Consider the following 21,925-nt stretch of genomic DNA (forward strand, 5'->3'; position numbering starts at 1 on the left):
TCACCTTGGCTAGGGTCTTGGCAATTCCTGGATGTCCTATCAGGGGGTCATGATAACCAGAATTACTTGTTATTGTAGTGCCTTATTCAGTATATATATGCCCTCTGAAATACGGGAATAGGTTCTTTGTTGTGTAATGTTCACCTTGAGTGGTCCAGTCTTGTAGAGCCTCGGTGTTCATTAGGAGCCGAATTTCGTTTGGAGTTCGTCCAGAGATAACCTTGTTGTAAGTCCTAGTAGTTTGTCACCTGGAATAATGGCCACTATGTCTGGGGTTGAATATGCATTCTCATCAATACCCATGCGGGATAGGGCGTCGGTTTTTCCGTGCTGGACTCCAGGTCGGTACGTGATTATGTAATCATATTCTGCGAAGAATAAAGCCCATCGGAGTTGACGGGATGATTGAGCCTTTGCCGTCTTGAGGTATTGTAGGATGCGATGTTCGGTGATTACTGCGATGGTATGTCTGGCGCCTACGAGGTAATGCCGGCAAGCCTTAAAGGTTGACTTGATCCCTAGGAGTTCCTTGTCTGTTATTGCATAGTTAAATTCAGGTGTAGTAAATTTTCACAACCAAAAGGCCACGGGATGTAACTAGCCTTTTTCGGGATCCCTTTGGGAAAGAACAGCCCTCATTGCCATGCTGGAGGCATCTGTTCTCACTACCTATGGGAGATCTGGGCGGTGGTGTTGTAGCACCGGGGCTGAGGTAAATCTTTTCTTGAGTTCCTGGAAGGCCTTTTCCACCTCTTCTGTCCATTGGACAGTTTGTTGTTTTATCGTAATAAAGATGTGATCGGGTGCACAATCTGGGAGAAACCCGGGATGAATCAGCAATAAAAGTTATCAAAGCCGTGCATACTTTGGACACCTTTGACTGAAGACGGTGATGGACAGCTAAGGATGGCATCTACTTTGTGCATATGCATCCGGACGCCTCTGGGAGTGAGGACAAAACCAAGGAACTCGACTTCGGTGACATGGAAGGAGCATTTTTCAAGTTTGGTGTATAGCTGGTGCTGTCAGAGTTTTGAAAGGACGGAGCGAACGTGCCTGACATGGTCCTGTTTAGAAGAGGAGTACACCAAGATGTCGTCGATGTAAACTAGGGCACATATGTCGATCAATTCCCGTAGTACATCGTTCATGAAGTACTGGAACGCGGCGGGAGCGTTGCAAAGCCCAAAGGGCATCACCTGATATTCGTACAGCCCATACTTAGTACAAAAGGCGGTGTTCCATTCGTCTCCATTCTATATAGGCACAAGATGGTATGCCCCCCTGAGGTCCAATTTGGTGTAAATTTGCGCATCCTTGACTTGGTCCAGCAGTTCTGGGATAAGGGGTAGAGGATAACAGTTTTTAACTGTTACCTGGTTTAGCGCACGGTAGTCGATACATGTTCTCAAGTCCCCCTCCTTCTTGGGTACGAAGAATAGGGGCAAGGCTGCCAGGGATTTGGACTTGTGGATAAAAACGTTTGCCAGGTATTGGTCCAGATATGATTTCAAGTGGACATTTTCAGGTTCGGTGAGTGCATACATTCGACTATACGGGATTTGTGCACCAGGTACGAGGTAGATCTAACAGTCATATGGCCTGTGAGGGGGTAAGGTATTTGGAAAACGTCTTGGAAATCGTGGTATTCGCTTGGTAGTGTACTTGTTACACCTAGTACCAATGCCTCTTTATCTTGGACAGGTGTCTCTGGGTCAGACGATGGCATTTCCACTTTGTAGCACGCATGAGCACACTCATTGGAGAAGGATAATTTTTTGGCTTGCCAGTCGATGTTAGGATTGTGAGCCACCAACCACGGCATCTCTAGAATCACCCAGAACTGAGGGGCCTTGATAAGGTCAAAGGCAATGGCTTCCCGATGTCCGTCTTGGCACAGAAGGGTCAATTCTGCTAAGCGTTGAGTTACAGGACTAGAAGCTATCTCTGTCCCGTCGACAGTGGTGACCTTCTCAGTTGTCATTTTCTGACAGAGGGGAAGCCCCATCCTTGTTGCCAGGCCTTGGTCTATGTAGTTACCAACGGCTCCGCTGTCTATGTATGCCTCCACAGCATGCATCCGAGACGGTTATTGGTGACTGATCAAAATCACAGGCAGGGCAAGGTCTGAGGTCTGTGGCTCTTTTCCTTCGCTCGACAAACAGACCTCTACGCTTGCCGGGCCTGGAAGTTTTCCGACTCTTGTTCTCCTCCTTCTTTCTCTGTAGCTCCAACTGTTCTCCTAGGGGGTTTTAAGGGACATTCTCTGAGGAAGTGACCGGATTTCCCACAGTACAGGCATAATTGCTGTTGTCTCCTTTTGTCTCTTTCGGCCTTGGTTAATGGGCTCCATACCAACCCAATTTGCATGGGTTCCGAAGTGTTTTCTGATGAACGCAGAATATTCTCCTTTGAGCGTACATACACAGTCCGATTCTCCGTTCTGGCTTGATCTGTACTTCAATCTTTCAGCCTGTGGTCTAGCTGAACCACTAGGTTGATAAACTCTGCACAGTCTTTTGGCGGGTTTACCACCTGAGCTAGGACTTCTTTCAACTCCCCCCGTAATCCTCGATGGAATAACGTTGTTCGTTTCTCCTCAGGCCACCCAGTTTCAGTGACAAGTCTGTTAAAAGTGGCGCTATATGTTAACAAATCTTGGCTGCCTTGGTGGAAGGACAGAAGTTCGTTATCCAGAGCTTGGCCCAGGGTATGTTGGGCGAATAGGTTCTCCATCTCCTGTTAAAACCCCCTGAAATCCTGCAGGAGTGGGTCATCCTGGCTTACTAACGGTATGGACCAATCTGCGGCACTACCACTCATATATGACAGAACGAAGGCAACCCGCGACTGATCATTAGGAAAGGCTCCGGGTCTACAAAGAAAATGGAGGCGGCACTAGTTCATGAATACTGCATATTTTCTTGGGTCCCCGTAAAAAAGTTCTGGTGGGGCCAAAGGAACTGCCCCAGGGAGGACCACCTGCACTGGATTGATGGATGTGGCTGGAACTGACGGAATACTTCCTGCCCAGCCTGTGTTTGGAGCAATTGTCTGGCTAATTCATCGGTGCATCTCTTGGTGACAATCAACTCCCTCCTAAGGGCATTGGTTTCTTGCCAGGCGGAGTGCACCATGGCCCATAATTCTCCCAGTAACTAGGCTAGTTGGTCAGTCTCTGATGTTTCCATGACGCCCCTGTGGATGTTTTTAATTGAGGCTTTGAGTTCTGTTATGCTCACCTGGTATCCAGGGGGGCGCCACACAATACTGGATGGAGGTCTAAGCGCTTTCCCGGACCCCTCTCTGCTTGGTTATGTGCCAGACGTTGGGTAGCACCTATAACAGGAGAATGGAGGGTTACGATACTGGTTCTGTGATGGGTGAACCCCCACCTCCCTCTGGTCCAAATCCCCTCCCTTGGGTTTTTGTGTGTTGAACTCTCCGTCCTGCGACTCTGTGCAGGGGTGCGTGGTTGGTACGGGTGTTCCATGGACCTAGTTGCTTCATTGGTCCATGTGCCCTTATGTCGGGTCCAGACCGGCTGTGACTCCGACTCTGCTTGCTGTCTTCCAGGTGAGTTATAATGTCTTTTCCGTCTTTATTCTGTCTCTTTCTTTCCCTCTGTTTTCTCTGTCTTCTCGGCGTCTTGCTCCACTACGCTGTTCCCTAACAATGGGCCTCATTACGAGTAGCGCGGTAAAAACGGGGTCATTACCGGCATGGAGGTACGAGCGGGTCCGTGCTCATATGACCTCGCTAATAGCCAATGATTACGAGTGCGCGAGCACGCACAAACCGCCATGCCGGTAATGGCCATATCGGCATGCTGCTAAAGACCCTCCAACCCCCCGATAGCGCCATCAATGCACCCGCCGATACCGCCACCGCCTAGGAGGAACCCCTTAATACCGACCCGGTAATAACAACATGCTAATACCGGCTCGTAATACCGGACCCGGAAGTAACGTCATCGCGTCGGAACGGGAAATGCGCCGGCACCCATCTTTAAAAACACAATCCATTGCAATCCTCTCACACCACCAGTCGTTTCCTGGAGAGCTCAGTGGCCATACTTTCACAATGTCTAAGGCAACCCGTAAAACCACCCCCTGCCTGTGGAAACAGTGCTTTTCAGACGCTGAATTAAACATGCTTGCGGACACCCTTGCCGCACATGCTGACGTGATCAAATCACAGAACCTGAAGCGTGAGGTGCAGCAGCGGAAGAAGGACATCTGGAAGGAGGTAGCCCGCAAGGTCTCTGCTGTTGGAACCACCCCACAGAGTGTCATGGATTGCAGGATGAGGTGGGATGGCCTCAGGGTCTGTAACATCCTTGCGAGCAACAGGAGGGAGGCCATGGCCACAGGTGGTGGTCCACACTCTCCAGCCAAACTGACCACCTGGGAGGAGACGGCAAGCACCTTTATAAATCCTGAGTCCATCGAGGGATTTGGGGAGATGGTGAAGGGTGCGGCAACAGCACCAGAAGGAGGTGAGTGACCCAGCAGATCCCTGTAGGGGAAACCATGACGTAGTGCAAGTGATGTGGAAGAGAGTCTAGGCAAGGCAATGCATGTCCCAACACCTACATGAACATGTTCAAGTCCAGATGGAGGGCCAAACCCTGCCCGACAGAAATGCATGCTGAGTGCCAATCCCATAACCAACACACAGCCAACACACATGGACCGTGCCCATGTAATACATCACACAAACCCCAATACAACGGCATGCCACCTGCCATGCAGCAAATGCCAAAATTCTCCCTCAGACTACCCTGTGTGACACACCTGTAAGACATGAATGCATGATTAATGAAATACTGCACAGCACCATAGTATGCATCTGGCATGTAACACCATCACTGATGTCCTGCATCTATTCTACCCACCAGGCACCGATGGAGAAGATGCCAGCCAAGACACCACCATGAGGGCATCCACGTCCCGGTCAGAAAGGGCAACCGACACCACCACCTCCGAGTCAGCGTCGCAGCCCACCCCTACAGCCAGTGCGCCTGACACCGTCAACACCCAGCTGCCCACACCGACACCAGTGGAAGGGGAGGCCCTAGAAGCACTGGCCACCACTGAAGGTGACTTTGAGGACAATGTGACCCAGGAAGGAGTCATGGATGTGGCTTGTCCAGGCACCCCAAGCCCCGTGTCCACCCCCCCCCCCAAACTCAGCCCTCACCCATCTACAGCAGTGCTGATCCCTGCCTGCACGACTCTTACCTGAGCCCCTTCCTCGAGGACAGCACTGAAGATGTAGGCCCCGTGTCAGCACCACCCCCACTCCTGCTCCCACCAACAGCCTTGAGTCACGGCTGGTGAGGGTGGAGGCCCGACAGGAGTCGATGTTGGAGCTCCTGCAGCAATACATAGCGGATGGCGAGGACACCAGGCGGGAGATAGCCACAGCCATAGCAGGGACCACAGCCGCCATTACAGCCAACACAGCCGCAGTCAATGCCTCGGCAGTGCTGTTGAGGGACTGTCTGCGGGCTATCACCCAGGTACTAACATCAATCCTGCTGCACATGCAGCGGCCACGACTTGCAGCAGGCGTGGAAATCCCCACCGACTCCTCATTAGCCACCACACCTGCTTCCTCTGTCTCCACCAGCCCTATGCGTCCTACCAGAAGGAGTGCGAGGCACACAGAAATGCTTCTTCCGCAAAGCAAGAAGGCCCGCAAATAGTGTGGGAGGACAATGGGAGTGGCTGATATGGTGTTGGGGGTGAATGGGAGCATTTGGGGGAGTTCACTGGGGGGGTTTGTAGTTTACTGGGGGGTTGGGGAGTTCACTGTGGGGGGTTGTAGTTTACGGGGGGGGTTTGGGAGTTCACTGGGGGGGTTTGGGAGTTCACTGGGGGGGTTTGGGAGTTCACTGGAGGTTTGGGGGGTGGGGGTTGTCACATATTAGCAGTTTGAACCAATACACCCGTTGTGAGAAAAAAACATTCAATGCCTGGACATTGTTCATTTCGTGTATATCATTTAATGTATGACGGTATTCAGTGCCTAAATCCCAACATTCCCTGGGAGCATGTCCACATGGACCCAGTGTGCCACTGACACATGTCTATCATAGTCCCTGTGCTTCAGAGGTATTCGTGAATCAGTGATTGGCGTACTGCCTGGCCATCCCGTGCATCACGTACTGGCAGGGGTGCTGCTTCACCTCCGTCTCCATCCTCATCATCCTCACCCGGTGCATGCATGTCAATATCAGGTGGCAGTGGTACATTTCTCCGGACGCACATGTTGTGCAGCATGACACAGGCCATGGTGATCTTTGCCACCTTCTCAGGCCTATAAAGGAGTGCTCCACCAGACCTGCTTAGGCAGCGGAACGGCGCCTTCAACAGGCCAAAGGTCTGCTCAATCACAACACGGGTACAGGTGTGAACCCGATTGTACTCCTCTTCATGGCTGTTCTGTGGGTTCCACACAGGGGTAAGTAGCCACAGCCTCAAGGGATATCCTCCATCACCTGCAAGCAAATACAAATAGGTGTGTGTCACTCTGAGCTGCCACCTTCAGGAAGCACAGTCATGCCCGCAGCTATTTGGTGTGGACATGCACATGTCCCTGTACGTATGCACGAATGTTATCTAGATGCATACTATACTGCTCTGAGGTGTGGTAGTCTGGATGGCGTTCAATAGATGATGCAGGGTGAGATGATGCATGCTGAGGCGGATGTACTGTGGTTGTACGACAATGTTTAGCCTCCCAATTATGCTGCGTATTCTACACTGTGCATGGTCACACTAGCCACATTGGCACAGTAGTGATCCTGTTTATTCATGCATTGCTTGACATACACATGGTGGTCAGGTCGTGCATCTCACATGTGGTCATTGATATGCGTTAATGGTCAGATGTGTGCCAATGATGTGTCATGTTGGGGTTGGGAGGTTCAGGTCAGGTGTCATTAGCTCTGCGTGCATTCTCCAATCACCGTCCATTCCACCCAGGTGGGGTATGCATCCCCCCTATTACCACCCAGGTGGTGTATGCACCCCCCCATTCCCACCCAGGTGGTGTATGCATCCCCCCATTTCCACCCAGGTGGGGAATGCATCCCCCCATTCCCACCCAGGTGGGGTATGCATCCCCCCCATTTCCACCCAGGTGGGGTATGCATCCCCCCCATTCCCACCCAGGTGGGGTATGCATCGCAAAACATCCCTACTCCAATGCACTGCCATAGCCCACTCAGGCAACTCACCAATCAGCCAGGCACGTGGTCCAGCATGTCGCTGCATGTGATGGGGTAGCGTGGAGTTACGCAGCACCATGGCATCATGTGTTGATCCGGGAAATCTTGCACAGCAATGTGTGATGATCTTGCTGGAGTCACATACCATCTGCACATTGATGGAGTGGTATTGCTTGCGATTGTGGTACACTGCCTCTACGGCATGGGGGACTACCAATTATACATGGGTGTAGTCCAGGGCACCGACACAATTGGGCATGCCTGCCAGTGCATGGAAGCCTACTTTGGTGTCGGCTATCTCCTGGGCAGTCCGTTGTAGGGATATGTGGGTGCTAGCGTGCTTCAGGAGGGAATCCAGCACTTGGTTCAGCATGCGTGAAAATAGTGATTGCGAAATGCCATGCAGCTGGCCCACTGTGTGCTGGTAGGTGCCTGTGGCCAGGAAGTGGAGCACAGACGCCACCTTTAGTATCGGGGGATGGCAGTGCGTATTTCTGTCAGGCTGACAATGTCATTGTGTATCATGTCCACTATGGTGGTGATGGTGTCCCGGTCCAACCGGTACAGTGTGAGGATGTGCTCAGGGGTTAGATTGAATGGACTGGGTCTGATGCGAGGGATTGGCGGTTGCCTACGAGGAACTACTGGCTGCACTGGTGGTAAATGCTGGGCCAGTCTCACCCTCCTTCTCCTCCTGAGTCTCCTCTGTGCTGCCGGTTGTTGCTGCAGTAGTTGTTGTTGTAGTTGCTGTTGTTGCTGTAGTTTCAGTATAGGCATGTCCGCCAGCGCCATGATTGCAAAAGCTAGTGGTAGAATTTTGGTGTAGGAAGGGGGTGGTGTGTGGGTGTACTCCTTTTATACTGGGCCAGACTCCATTGAGTTCACCTGTGGTGATTGTGTGCACCTGTGGCAGTTGCCTTGTTTGCTGATTGCTGTTTATGGGTGGTCCACGATGCCTGTATTGCCGCCATCGTGCAGCCCCTAATTACCGCCTTCGGGATGCCGGTATTTGCACGCCTGCGTGGGTTGTGATGTCCTCCAATTACCGGCATGCCGGTATTTGCTCCCCGAAGGGGCGCGTGTACGCGCACATGCTGGTATGAGGGGGCACGGTATGGGCAGTGCCGGTGTTGGTGGGTTGGCGGGTCGTAATGACCCAGACCCGTTAACGATGCCGCTATTACCATTCCGCCTTCCTTTTTTCATTACCTCCATTCTCGTAATGAGGCCCAATGTCTCTTTTTGTTTGCTTCCGGGATGGTTGCGATCTCAGAGTTGCCGCGCCGATGGTGAAGACCACACTGAGGTATTGATGCGCGGGGCGCTGCGCTGTTTATTGGTATTAATTGCTAACCTGTGTTCTCTTCCCTTCTTTGTACAGGTTGTGGTGATGTTCCGGAGTGATGAGCGATCGAAGCGCTGCTTGCCCAGGTAAGTGCTTTGTTAATGCTGACCTTGTTCCTTCTCCCTTGCAGGTTGCGGTGAAACCCGGAGATGGGCGAGGTAAGAGAAGTACAGGGTGCTGCCAGGACTCGCTGCTTGCCCAGGTAAGAATTGTTATTAATGCTGTCCTTGTTTCTTTACCTTGCAGGTTGCGGTGAACTCCGGAGATGGGCGAGGTAAGCGAAGCACAGGATGGATTCAAGACTGGTTACTTCACAGGTAAGTGTTCTTGCTCGCTAAAGCTGTTCTTGTTCTTCCAGGTTATTAATGGAATCCAGATCTAGGGCTTCAGGATCGGGCCGCCGGAGAAGCAGATGAGCAGGAGCTGGACACGGTAAGCGTTACGCTGCAGGAGTGCAGAATAACGCAAAGCATGTTCTGCTGCTTGGGTGTGGTTTGAATAGCCCAGGTAAAGTAGTTCCAGGCCCAGCCACACCCAAAACACTAGACCGCATGGCTTGGTTCTAAAGAACTGAGCTGTGTAATAGGCCTCCATGTTGGATTAAGGTCCAAAACTGGTATTGCTTTATTCCTGATAATGAGCCTGTCGCCAAAGACGCCAGGACTGACTCCATGCTTGTTTCTGATGGAGTTTTAAGGCCCTTGGGGCCAGTGTGAAGGGGTTTAGCCCCACTGCTGCCAGGGGGCTGTTATACCTGAGTGGGTCAGGGGCTTGGATAGTGACACAGTGTGAACGTGCAGCTCAGTTTAGGAAGGAAGGGGGTAGGTTTCGGTAGGACATGGGAATACTTTCCACATTGATAGAGGGGACCAAACTGGTTTTATATTGGGTAGAGGAGCCGAGGACAACACTAGACATCTAGTGAATATTATAGATTAAGTTGAATAAAAGGTAATTCCCTCTATCCTAGGTTCAGTAGGTGCTGAGAAGACATATGACCACCTTTATTCAGAGACGCTTGTATGGGTGGGAAAAGAGGGCACGTGCCCCGGGCCCCCTCCCTGGGGGGGGTTACCTGCTGCCAAACTTGGGGGCAGAGGGGTGGCACTGCTTGGGGTGGGTCATGAGGCCAGACAACATTTAGTATTTTGTATTTCTTTCTCTCATTTACATAATCATTTAGACTCTGAAAAGAACATATGCTTGTGCGTGCATGCCTGCTGGCACATTTAACACACACACAAAAACAAGCATTGCCAATGCCAATAGTTAGAGCTTTTGTGTAGGTATGGGAAAGGCATTTGCCAGGCACTGCGTAGTGGTATTAACTGGCCATTGATGGCAGCAGGTGCCAAATGTTGTGAGTATCTGGGCATATAATAGCAGTGCCTGGTAAATGCCTAAGACTTATACACAAGCTAAAGCGGTTGGCTTTGCCAATGCTTGTTTTTAACAGGACATCAGTGAAGAACACGCATAGTGCTTATAAATCGAGTGGCTCAAGGCAGACTTTTATATTACACCAGTAGTGTGTTTACAGCTCAAATGAAGTCATTAACTCTCAGAAGACTGCTTTGAAAAAACACTGTCAGGCTCCTTATGAGCAAAGTTTGATAGTAAGGCTTCATTAAAGCAAGCTGAAAGAGTTCCCATTAGTAGGTGTTTTGGGATGGGGAGGGGCAGGAACTGGGAGGGAATGGCAAAAGCGATTAGCATAGCCATGGGCAGTCATTGGGTTGGCAAATAACCAAACAACACCTACACAGTGTGTGTCCATCCTCATATGCCATTTCTCCCTATCTTTATTCTAGTGCAATAATTTTGGCTTATAAGTGGATCTGCCACCTAATAGCCCAAACTAATGAGATTAATCATTGCTCCCCTCGGACTGTGCAGCCCCCACCACATGGCAACCAATCAGTTTGCTGATTGGACACATACTGCTCACTGGTGGCGCCAGAGCGCGGATGACAGCCAGAAACTAGGACAATATAAAAACAAACATTGGAAAAGCTAACACTTTGGACTTTTGTGTAGGTATAGGAAAGGCACTTGCCAGGCACTGCCAAAACGATATTAACTGGCCATTGATGGTGGCAGGTGTTACATGGTGTGAGTACCTGAGTGTCTAATAGCAGTGCCTGCAAATGCTTAATACTTGTACACAAGACAACACTGTTGTCTTTGCTAGTGCTTAGCCTTCAGTGAAGGCCACACATGGTGCTTATAAACCGAGTGGCTAAAGGTAGGCCTGGTTAAGACGTGTTTATTACTCCAATTAAGTCATTAAATCTCAGAAGTCTGCTTTAAGAAAACACTGCCAGGTTCTTCGGGTGCAAAGTTTGATGGTAAGGCTTGATTAAAGCAAGCTAAAAGAGTTTCCATGAGAAGATGTTTTGGGCTGGGTGGGGCAGGAACACAGTGGGAATGGCCATAGGGATTAGTATGACCATGGGTAGTCAGACGAATAGTCATCAAATTGGGGAAGGTACATACATTCATCATCCATGCAAGTGGAGTGCCAGTCAGAAGAGCAAGCTCCCCTGGACCTCGCAGGGTGGCCTCGTGGTGTGGTAGGTTGCTCATGTGTTGTGTTGTAGGTTATTATTTGCATAGCACTTCTGGTGTCTGCAGCCATGTCCCAGTGATAATGAATCAGGATGTGAGGCCTGGTGTCCACATTACTGACCTTTGCATGCAGACACTTGAATTTCAAATCCTAACTTCAGTACCTAATCAGTGCAGTGTTATTCTGGACCAATCTCTAAATCTCCCTGTGTCTAAAACCGCAATTAAGTGGAATGTGATGTGAAACTGTAGCAGGCAGCTGCAGTGCTGCCGTGTGCTAATATCATTCCATCACTTCTAGGATTCTCTAATTTGGCCTCCACAGCCCAAGGCTGGTTTGTTTTGCATGCAGTGGCGCATGTTTGAGGGGGCCCTGCCGCCATCTATCTCCAATATCAGCTTTATCCAGCAGGATACCAGAGACGGGCAGTAACGGTTCACTTTTTACATTACGTTGGATTTGTAATAACCTGCTCAGAGTACAAAAAATATACACAAAGGTGAAGGAAATGGGGCGCTGAGCTCTGTAACCTGCAGGACACCGTTTCTGAACCCCATCAGAGCCTACTCAGCCTTTCATCCTTTCAGAGGTGTATAAAATGAGTACTGTTTAGCCGAGCATTGTAACCCTTGATTACATAAGCGTCAGGTTAGTTTAAAGTGACTAAAATAACATGACTCAGATTTTTAAAGAAATGCTTGTCTGAGGCAGAAATGCAGTCGTCACATTGGGGGAGGGAGCCTGAGGAGGGCATTGGCAGGTCCCCACTTTAGTGGAAAACATTTCCAGCCCACCCTTGAGCCCTTGATTCTGCAAGGCCCACAGTGAAGGGTCTCCTCCATCCATGGGGTCCGTAAATAAACGTATGGTTTCAGAAAGCAAGGATGTATAGCTCGAGAGGACAACAATTCTGAAAGCAACTGTGTATAGTTTTCGCACAACGTGCTGTAAGAGCTAAATCATGTCTTTGTTTTCTAATTGTTTGTTTGTAAAGTGCCTTGTACCGCACATAGGCTGCGAACATGCTATCTCAGTCAGATACTGGGCAACTTCTAAGCCATGGCACATTTGATTCACAGTAGTTATTGGCTGGGGTGACCTCCATGGTACCTGTGTCTCCAAGAGAAAACAAAAGCAGGTAAACGATAGGCTGTGTCCCAAATGTAACAGGAAAGTAATAGCAATGGAAATGATGATGACCCAATGTACAATAAATGTTTTGGTGTTTCAAGGCTTTCATTGAGAATATATTCTGTGGCAATTATGTACATGTCAAACTGTTGTAGAATGAGCTGCACAAATTAGAATAAACAGACATAGGTTGCAATCTCGCCTTAGTCCCTGCCCCTCAATGTTTGCAATCATCTGGAAAAATGAAAAACACTGACATGCTTCCTTCTCTGTGAGTGTGTGCTTTGCAGCATGCCTGTTACAGTTCATCTTTGGTGCAGGGCTGTCATCCACACCCTAGCCAATAGCACCTTGTAAATCTCAATCAGCACCTAGCTAAGGTGATGGCTGACAGAAAAAGGAGAGTGATAACAGGCAGGACAAATGTGATCTATTTGTCTGCACACACTAAGATGTTGCACTGTGGGAGGGGCCTCCACCCGGCAAAGCAGTCGTTACACTTTTTTTTTAAAGACTTATACACATCATAATAATGCATAGTGTGCTGATGAGGTATTAAAACCAAGTTCAGATTAGATCAACTGAACCTCTAAATTCCCAGTTGTGTATTCACTACAGCACAACCTTTGTGGCCACTTCCTTTGAGGAACATATTAATAAAATGCAATAATCAAAGTTGAAATGAATATTGAAAAGTTCGACTTCCACCATGGTCAAGGAGATAGCTCAGTGACTTAAGCACTTGTTGCAGAGATCCGTTTTTGTGTGCTGGGGTTCATATTTGTGTATATGTACATGCTGTTGATAGGAGCACTTACTGTGCTACTAAACAACATACCTGCAATAAAAATAACTGGTTATGTAAACTAAAATAGTGTCATTATGGTGCTGGTCCATGTCTTTCCCCACACCAATATTATTTATAGAAAAAACAGAATTGCAAGATAGCTGAATGATAGCTGCTACATTTCTCAGTGCCACCCATCTACTGGTTTATGCAAAATGTACAATGGGAAGTGATGTTAGCATTGCTCAAAGCCCCCTTATATTTACGCTCTTCACCCCTTCTTTACTTTACTTTACTTTAATTTGTGCTTTCTTTGAGATGTATCTTTCATATTATGGGTCCCCTTTCATCGGTTTCCTTTTTGTTTAATCAATTCCTGAGCATGACATATGTCACATTTCAGAGTGTACACTGTGTGAAGAATTGCCATCTGGCAAGGGTGCAAAGCAATGACTTTTTTGATTTGCGTCAATACTTAAAATGATGTGGATTATTCCATTTTCAAAAGGGTAATTTTCCAACCAGATTCCCCTTTTTTCGTCAATTCCATGCCAAAAGCATAGTTTACTTGTGCCGTGCTGAATCAGTAGCCTGATCCGCAGCGCTTGCTCTGCTCGTGGCATAGAGCAGATTCAAAGGTCACAAGGTGCCCACTTGACAGCCGTAGTGACAGCCAAGTTTCTGCCGTAGCGGGGCAGCATTTAACATATGCCGCCATGTACCAAAACTATCATCACGAGTAACCCATGTCGGTGGCAGGGTAAACTCTAAATAAAGCTTTGCCTGAGATTAGAGATGGTGCATGGCACTACTTATGATCTTGGCCACCGCATCCCAATTGATATTGCACATGTGTCAGCTCCTGTGAGTCCGCTCTGCTGTGTATTATAGTCATCCGAGTGGAGACAGCCAAATGGCAGGGCAGGAACCTGGAGGACCAGACCTCTTGATCGCTTTGTGAGGCAGGTAACACCGTCCACCAGAGGCAGCTGTCCTGGGCCTGGGCATCGATGGAGTACACCCATTCAAAAGGAGTAACCTCACACCAGGGTGCTGCATCTCCAAGGGTCTTTGTGTTTTTTGGGAGGGGGTGGGGGTGGGATTAGAGTAGGCAGGAGGCCCTGGTCAATGTAAGGAGACTTCCACCATCTTGTTTTTCTCTGTCTCTCTTTCCTTTCCCCATCACTTTCTCTGTAGCAAAGCACTTTGGGTGTGACATCAGAAGGGCAAAGTCCACTATGTTCAAGAACAGGGATTTGTATTTGTATTCGTGTTTATTGAGTTTTATATAGCGCTTTTAACCAAAGTGCTTTACAGAGACCAATATGCAATACAGGAAATAAGTCAGGCTTGCTTTAGTCTAATCACCTGGGGACTTTTGCCTTTAAAATAAGGGGTTCCCATCACTTCTTTACATTCTATCAGATCTTCTTGGATCCTCTCACGACACAAAGATTCACCTGAGAAGAGTTCACTGGACTTCCTTTGGGAAAGCTGTGCTTTCCAAAGCACTCAGACTCAGGTGAAGAAGGAGCCGTCCAAGGCGAAAGGAGAGTCTGCCCCCTACCCACTCCGAGGGCACATCGGGAGTGACCTTTGCTATGGACAAGACCTACCACTCTGCACAGACCCTGAAAAGAGCCATCCTGTCCTCGAGTCCCCCTGAGCAGGCATCACAGCAGATGGAGGGCCAGACCAGCCGAAGCTCTCTGTTCTACCAAACTGGTTGCTCTGTGTTTATTGCACCATCAACGAGAGGGAAGGCACTGGCGCTGTCTTGTGCACTCTTCCACCAATGCCTGCACTTCGAACCAGCTTGAAACTGCCTTGTGACCTAGCTAAGCCCGTCACCTGCTAGACCTGAATCAACTGCTTGACGCCAGGACCCGATCCTAATCACTGGTGAGTCACATACCCACTCTGACCAGGGGTTACAACCATGGCTCAATCCAGCTAGCCCTTGAACGGGCAGCTCATCGACCTGCACATCGACGCCTCCACAGTCACCACTTTGATAACTGTTGCCCGCCAACTTTAACCGCTGGAGCGTCACTCATCGTCCCCTCCCAGTGGCTAAAGCCGGACTCAGCCTGGCTCAACTGCAATGCAATCTTAGGACCGCTCTGACCTTCATCATTGAGTGCACCCCTTCTGCTGCACAGAGTGACCACATTCGCCCCTACTCGGTGCCCCCCATGAACTGAACCCATGCACTGTTGACATTGAACTGCCCCCTCAGTCCACTTGGGCCCTAGAGACTGTTTAGGTCGCAATCACACCCGTTTTCAACATTGACATATGCTTTTTATGGCTAGTAATTCTACCACCCCTGGAGCCACACAGAGTGTTAGTTTCTTCTACATCTTCTCTGTTCTTCCTTCGGGGTGGGATTTTGTACAGTATTTTGTATTCGTTCTATTACAGGTGGTGTGTTTCATATTCTTTTATTTATTTTATTGTTCATTTATAACACGCTAAATACCAGCAAGTGGCTGCACACGCTTTTACAAGCTCACAGCCCCGTGTGCTCCCTCACTCCTAAGTGGCGCACCGGCTATTCAGTACTATCAGACACTGCCTGGCTCCAACGTCGGGGCCCGCAGCAACCGGGAGGACACCCGCTCCTAGCCCTGTTGTGCAACTTGGTAAAGCAGGCAGTCAAACGTATCATTTGTGCACAGCAATTCCCAGTGCAATCTCGGAGTACTCTGTGACTCCGCCACTCCAAGGCGGGAGGGCACGCTTGCCACACCTCAAGCTTTCCTGCTCTCTAGTCACAGTCCACACAGGTCACGGGCACGGCTAAGTTCCACCCGTTGTGGCCCACAGCACCTCGTGCACCTGTAGAGACACACACAGGCACTCTTGTATAACTGTGTCTGCACTCTTGAATTTCCATGGAGTTCCTTCCCTTTTTAAAAAATGGCACCACTTCAGTCTACCACAGTGGGTTCGCCATGAGGTCACTTCTCACCACCACGCGTAGGACCTCCACCCTCACCTCTTCCAGCCTAATACTCACCATAGGCTTTAGAAGGATTACACCATTGCTGCGCCAAATGGTCATCGTACCTTTCCTCATCCTCTGATAGGTACAACCTCGCTTTATACACAAGATTAAGACTCCATCCTGTTGAAGTGGATTCTCCCACTTTGAAATCTCAGCCACTGTGTTCCTCGGATTCGGTAAGCACCAGCATCCGCCTCTCAAGTATTTATTACTCCTTCTCTGCTAAACCTTTGTCGACCACCTACATCCTGACACATTCTTTGTCTGTTTCATTCCAACAGACTGCATAGGATATTCCTCTCCTAAAGACACTCCTGTCCTGATGAAGGTCTACACCACTAGAGCTCACCTAGCTCCACGCAAAATGGCCGAAACACTGTCGTGTTGACATGTTATATATGTTGTTGTTCAACTCTTTATAGTGCCCACACCTAATGGGCTACCTATCTGTTGATGATTCCACTAAATTCTCTAGCCTCCTTCCCAAGGAGCCCATAGAGAATGAACAAACATAAGAATCAGATTTTCTCAAATATTAACTACTTGATTGTCCCAACTCAGATACTACACTCTGTACGTCCGTAATGTTGAATGTCCTATGTTATTTGAAAACAACAGTGTATTACCACACTAACTACATTTAAAAATAAAAACTTTAGTGCAGAAAAACAGATTTTGTGATAATTCTTTGTCCACCCACTGATAGGGTGACCCACCGAGGGATGTAGTAGTGGTCGCTCTACAGCAGATAGATCAACCTGACCTTGCTCATTCGCTTTTTGATATTATTGCTTCCAAGACAAACACGTTGCCCCTGAGCTCTCCTTCCTCCCCTGCGCCGTGTTGTCTTGCTTACAGTATATATATTTTTATAGACCATTGATTGGACATTCCCTTTATTTCAGACTGTGATCCTGTGTTGTTTGGGTCACTACTGTTTTACCTTTGCACCCCTCTTAAGAGCATAGCTTTCACTCGGCCCACATTACCACAAAAGGCGAAGGAGGCCTATTTCTTAACTGTGCCTATTTTACTTTTATGATTGAAGCCAGATTGAATTCTTTGGGCCTCATTACACGTTATGCGCTAAATTCCGGCCTTTACCGGCATGGCGCTAATAACGTGTCCGCCTTCTTGGGAAGAGGCCGCTAATTGCGTGCCATTACGAGTACGCGGACACGAGCACAGCGCCATGCTGGTAATGATCCTACCGCCATGCTGCTAAAGAGCCCAAAAAGACCCTTAGCGGCACCGGCGAAAGCGCTGATAGCACTTCCGACCTCCTGCAACATGCTAATAGCGGTTACCGCTATTAGCGGCGACCGCTAATAGTGGTCACCGTAAAATTGCGGAACCGGAAATAGCGTCATCGCACAGGAACGGGAAAGAGCACGACGGCCATCTTTAAAAACACAATCCATTGCAATCCTCTGCCCCCAGGGCCTGTTTCCACACCATGCAACCCCAAAGCCTCAAGGATCCCCTCACAATGCCAAAGGCAATCAAGAAAAGCGCAGACCGCCAGCGCAAAGAGAAAGTCACGAATGAGGAGCTGATAATGCTGACGGAGACCCTTGCAGCAAACGCTAATGTTGTCTTTGCTACTGACATGCGGCGGGAGACCCTGATTAAAAAAAAGGCCATCTGGGCAGAGGTGGCCATGAAAGTCAGTGCGGTGGGCACCACCACCCGCACCGTTAAAGAGCGCAGGAAGCGGTGGGACGATCTCCGCCTCCGAGTCCGCAGCATACTGTCTGCTAACTGTAAGCTGGCCATGGCCACAGGAGGTGGCGCTGATTCTCCCATCAAACTCAGGGAGGAGACCTGTGCCAGCACGATTGGCATAGAATCCATCGAGGGAGTCGGGGACATGGAGTGTGGTGCGGCCACAACATCAGATGGAGATGAGTGTACACATGAAACAACGCACTGTGAATGGTGAGGCACTCCCCAAATGTGAGCCCAGAATCACCTCATGGATGCGGCCACAAACATACATGCACACAACCCTGCCCATGTGAGTGTCACACCCCAACACACACACATGCACGCATCACCACAGACACGTGCCACACAGACCCATGCATGGATGACCCACTCAACAGCCCCATGACCTGAATGGCCACTAATGAAGTCCTAATGCACAGAACAGCATGATGAACAGAATCTGCATGAAGCACGTTGAACCATCACCAATGCCATCCCCCTCTTTGTCCCCCACAGGCTCACAGACCGACAGCAAAGAACAGGGCACAGCGACTCAGGCTCCCCCTGCCAAAAAACAAGCCATGGCACGGGAGACAGGGAACACCGCCACCCCATCAAGGGGCACAGGGAGGAGTGAACACCTGCAAAGGGGCAAACATAGCAAGAGTGCCACTGCACCAAGACCTGAATTCACGGCTGAAACAATTGCCGCACCCACTGCTGTGATCCCCCCAACACAGGACACACCCACAGAGGGCCCACTCTCCGCTGCCACCAGTTCGACTGGTGAGGCAGCAGCCACTGCGCCGCTCTCCGACGTTGAGGACCCCAGTGAGTTCCCCTTGCAAATGCACACCCCCAGCCCCCCAGGATCCTGAGAAGCAAGCCCATGGGCAACACCACCATCCAGTATCCATGCCCAGTCTGGCGAGGAGACCACGGCAGGGTGCTGGAGCCCACAGGTGGCCTCATCTGATGGCCGAGACATAGAGGAAGGTGCAGCAGCCACACCACGAGACGACCACAGTGGCCATGACCTGGCCACCATCAGGCGGCGCCAGGAGGATATTTCAGCGCTGGTTGGCCAGCATGTAGATGAGGCTGCCCGTCTGAGTGGGGAGGTCACGGAGAATGCTAGGCAGTCGAGGGAGGCCATGGAAGCCTGTACCAACAGGCTATGCGAGGAGATGGCACGATTGAGGCAGGTCCTCACGCGCATAGCGGACGCGATGGAATGACAGTACCCACCACCACCACAGGGACAAACAGGCACCTCCTCCTCTGCAAGTTGAAGGCAGAAAAGCCCCCTCCGCCGCTCCTTGCGCACCATGAGGCGCACACCCTCCCAACCTCCTAATGGTGGTGATGGGAATGGGAATTAGGGACAGCAGGGTCTAGCTGGCACATGTGCAGCAGGACACCAACATTGTGCAAGCCACACATGGGGTTGATGTGGGGGGAGAGGGGGAAAGGGTGTTTTGGGAGTGTTGTGGGGGGAGGGGGGAAGGGTGTTTTGGGAGTATTATGGGGGAGGGGGGAAGGGTGTTTTGGGAGTGTTGTGGGGAGGGGGGAAAGGGTGTTTTGGGAGTGTTGTGCGGGGAGGGGGGAAACGGTGGCGGCATAGTTGGGGACATGCACTTTTTCATCTCATGATATGTTCAATACACTGGTGACTAGTTAAAACACAGGCTTGGACTTCATCATTGTGTATGTGTACTTTATTGGGGACAGGGCCCATTGTGCGCTTCACCAAAAACACCAGTGCACTAATACCCATATCCAGCCAACAGAGTTGAACCATGTGTCTCAGAATATGTGGTTGATCAGATGCTGACGCACATCACGTCCCTCCTGGGCATCGCCTCTTGCATGACCTGCAGCCCCGTCCCCTCCATCCTCATCCCCATCATCATCCTCATCAGGTGGTTGCATTTCAACGTCAGAGGCAGTGGCACATTCCGTCTGATACACATATTTTGCAGCATGACACATGCCATGGTGATCTTGGCCACCTTCTCATGGCCGTACAGGAGAGCCCCACCCGACCTGCTTAGGCACCGGAACCGTGTCTTCAAAAGGCCAAATGCCTGCTCAATCACGACGCGGGTACGGGTATGTGCACGATTGTAGTCCTCTTCGTGCCTGTTCTGTGTGTTCCGTACAGGGTAAGGAGCCAACTCTTCAGGGGATAGCCAGCATCACCTGCATGGGTGGAACAATGGGGACTTGTTACTGTTCACCTCAAGTGCAACCTGTACATACCACCCTAATCGACTTTGCATTGTGATTGGCATCCACGAATCCCAGCATGCATGCAGATGATATGTTTAACTACAATGTGCGAAGGTGAGCTTGTCCCTGCAAGTGGATATGCCCCATGCATGCCTCCGACAGTCATTGACATGTCCTGGGTGAGGACTGGTTTTAGGTGTCCCTGGGCCGGGGCAAATTTGGTACTACACTGCTAGTGTACTGCCATTCTGACATCCATGTTGCCATGCTGTGAAGCGTCACTTCAGTGGTGGTGTAGGGGTGTGGTTCAGTGCAATGGCTAGGGGTGATCCCTTGGCATGCACTCAAGGGCGCATTGCTGTATTGATGTTGTGCAGCACTAATTTTCTATTACTATATTGACGCCATGTTGCTGATTTGTGTCATATGTGGTGTAGCATGATGTGCAATGTGCATGTGGATGGATGTGTCATGTTTGGCATCTTGGATTGTTTTCAATGTTGTGCCGCTTCAAATTGCATGTGGATTCTGTTCCAGTAAATTGTGGCCTTCCTTGATGGACATTGGCGTACATCTGTATGTCCATTTGTTCTACGGACGACAGTCCACACCCAGTTGGAGTATGCATCCCCCCCCCAATCACACCCAGTTGATGTATGCATCTCTCCCCCCAATCACACCCAGTTGGAGTATGCTTCTCCTCCCCCCCAATCACACCCAGTTGGAGTATGCATCCCCCCCAATCACACCCAGTTGGAGTAGGCATCTCTCCCCCCCAATCACACCCAGTTGGAGTATGCATCTCTCTCGCCCCCCCAATTGCATCCCACATCACACTGCCATGTGCTTGCCCTGCTACTCACCAAGTAGCCACAAACCTTGTCCGGCTTGTCACTCCATTTAGCGTGGTATGGTTGAGTTCCGCAGGTCCATTGAGTCATGGGTTGATCCGGGATATCGGGCACAACAATGTGTGATTTTCTTGTTTGAGTCACATACCATTTGGTCATTGATGGAGTGGAATTGCTTTCTATTTCGGTAGACTACTTCATTGTGATGTGGGACAACCAATTCCACATGGGTACAGTCGATGGCCTCAATGCAACTTGGGATGCCTGCCAGTGAATAGAAGCCAACTTTGGTGTTTGCGATCTCCTGGGCAGTCCGTGGCAGGGATATGTGTTCACTTGTGTGCTTCAGGAGGGCATCGAGCACCTGGGTCAGCGTGCGTGAGAATACTGGTTGTGAGATGCCATGCATCTGCCATACTGTATGCTGGTAGGTGCCTGTGGCCAGGAAGTGGAGCACAGTCACCACCATCAGTAGAGGGGGGATGGCAGTTCGGATGTCTATGAGGCTCACAATGTCATTGTGTATCATGTCCACGATGCTGGTGATGATATCCAAGTCCAGACGGTACAGGGTGTGTATCTGCTCAGGGGTTAGGTTGAATGGACTGGCTCGGATCCTGGCGATTGGTGGCTGCCTCTGTGGTATTACTAGGTGCCCTTGTGGTGCTTGCTGCACCTGTCTTCCCCTCCTCCTCCTTCTCCTTCTCCTGCGTCTCCTCTGTGCTGCCTGTTGTTGTTGGTGCTGCAATGCAATCATGTCCTCCAGCCCATGTAATGCTGCTAGTATTGGAACCATCTTGGTGTGGGAAGGGGTGTGTGAAGGGGTGTGGTGTGCTCCTTTTGTGCTGCCACAGTCTCCATTGCCTCCACCTGTGCTGATTGTGTCCACCTGTGGCAGGTGTGAACAATGCTCAGTTCTCTTAACGGGTGGTTTGCGATGGCGATATTTACACCATGCCGGTATGGGATTTTGGGGGCTGATCCATGCCGCTATTTGCACGTCCGCATGGCTTGTGATTGGGTGCTAATAGCGTCATGCCGCTATTTACGGGAAGA

The sequence above is a fragment of the Ambystoma mexicanum genome, chromosome 14, assembly GCF_040938575.1.
Source record: "Ambystoma mexicanum isolate Mex_15411 chromosome 14, UKY_AmexF1_1, whole genome shotgun sequence".
Lineage (NCBI taxonomy): Eukaryota > Metazoa > Chordata > Amphibia > Caudata > Ambystomatidae > Ambystoma > Ambystoma mexicanum.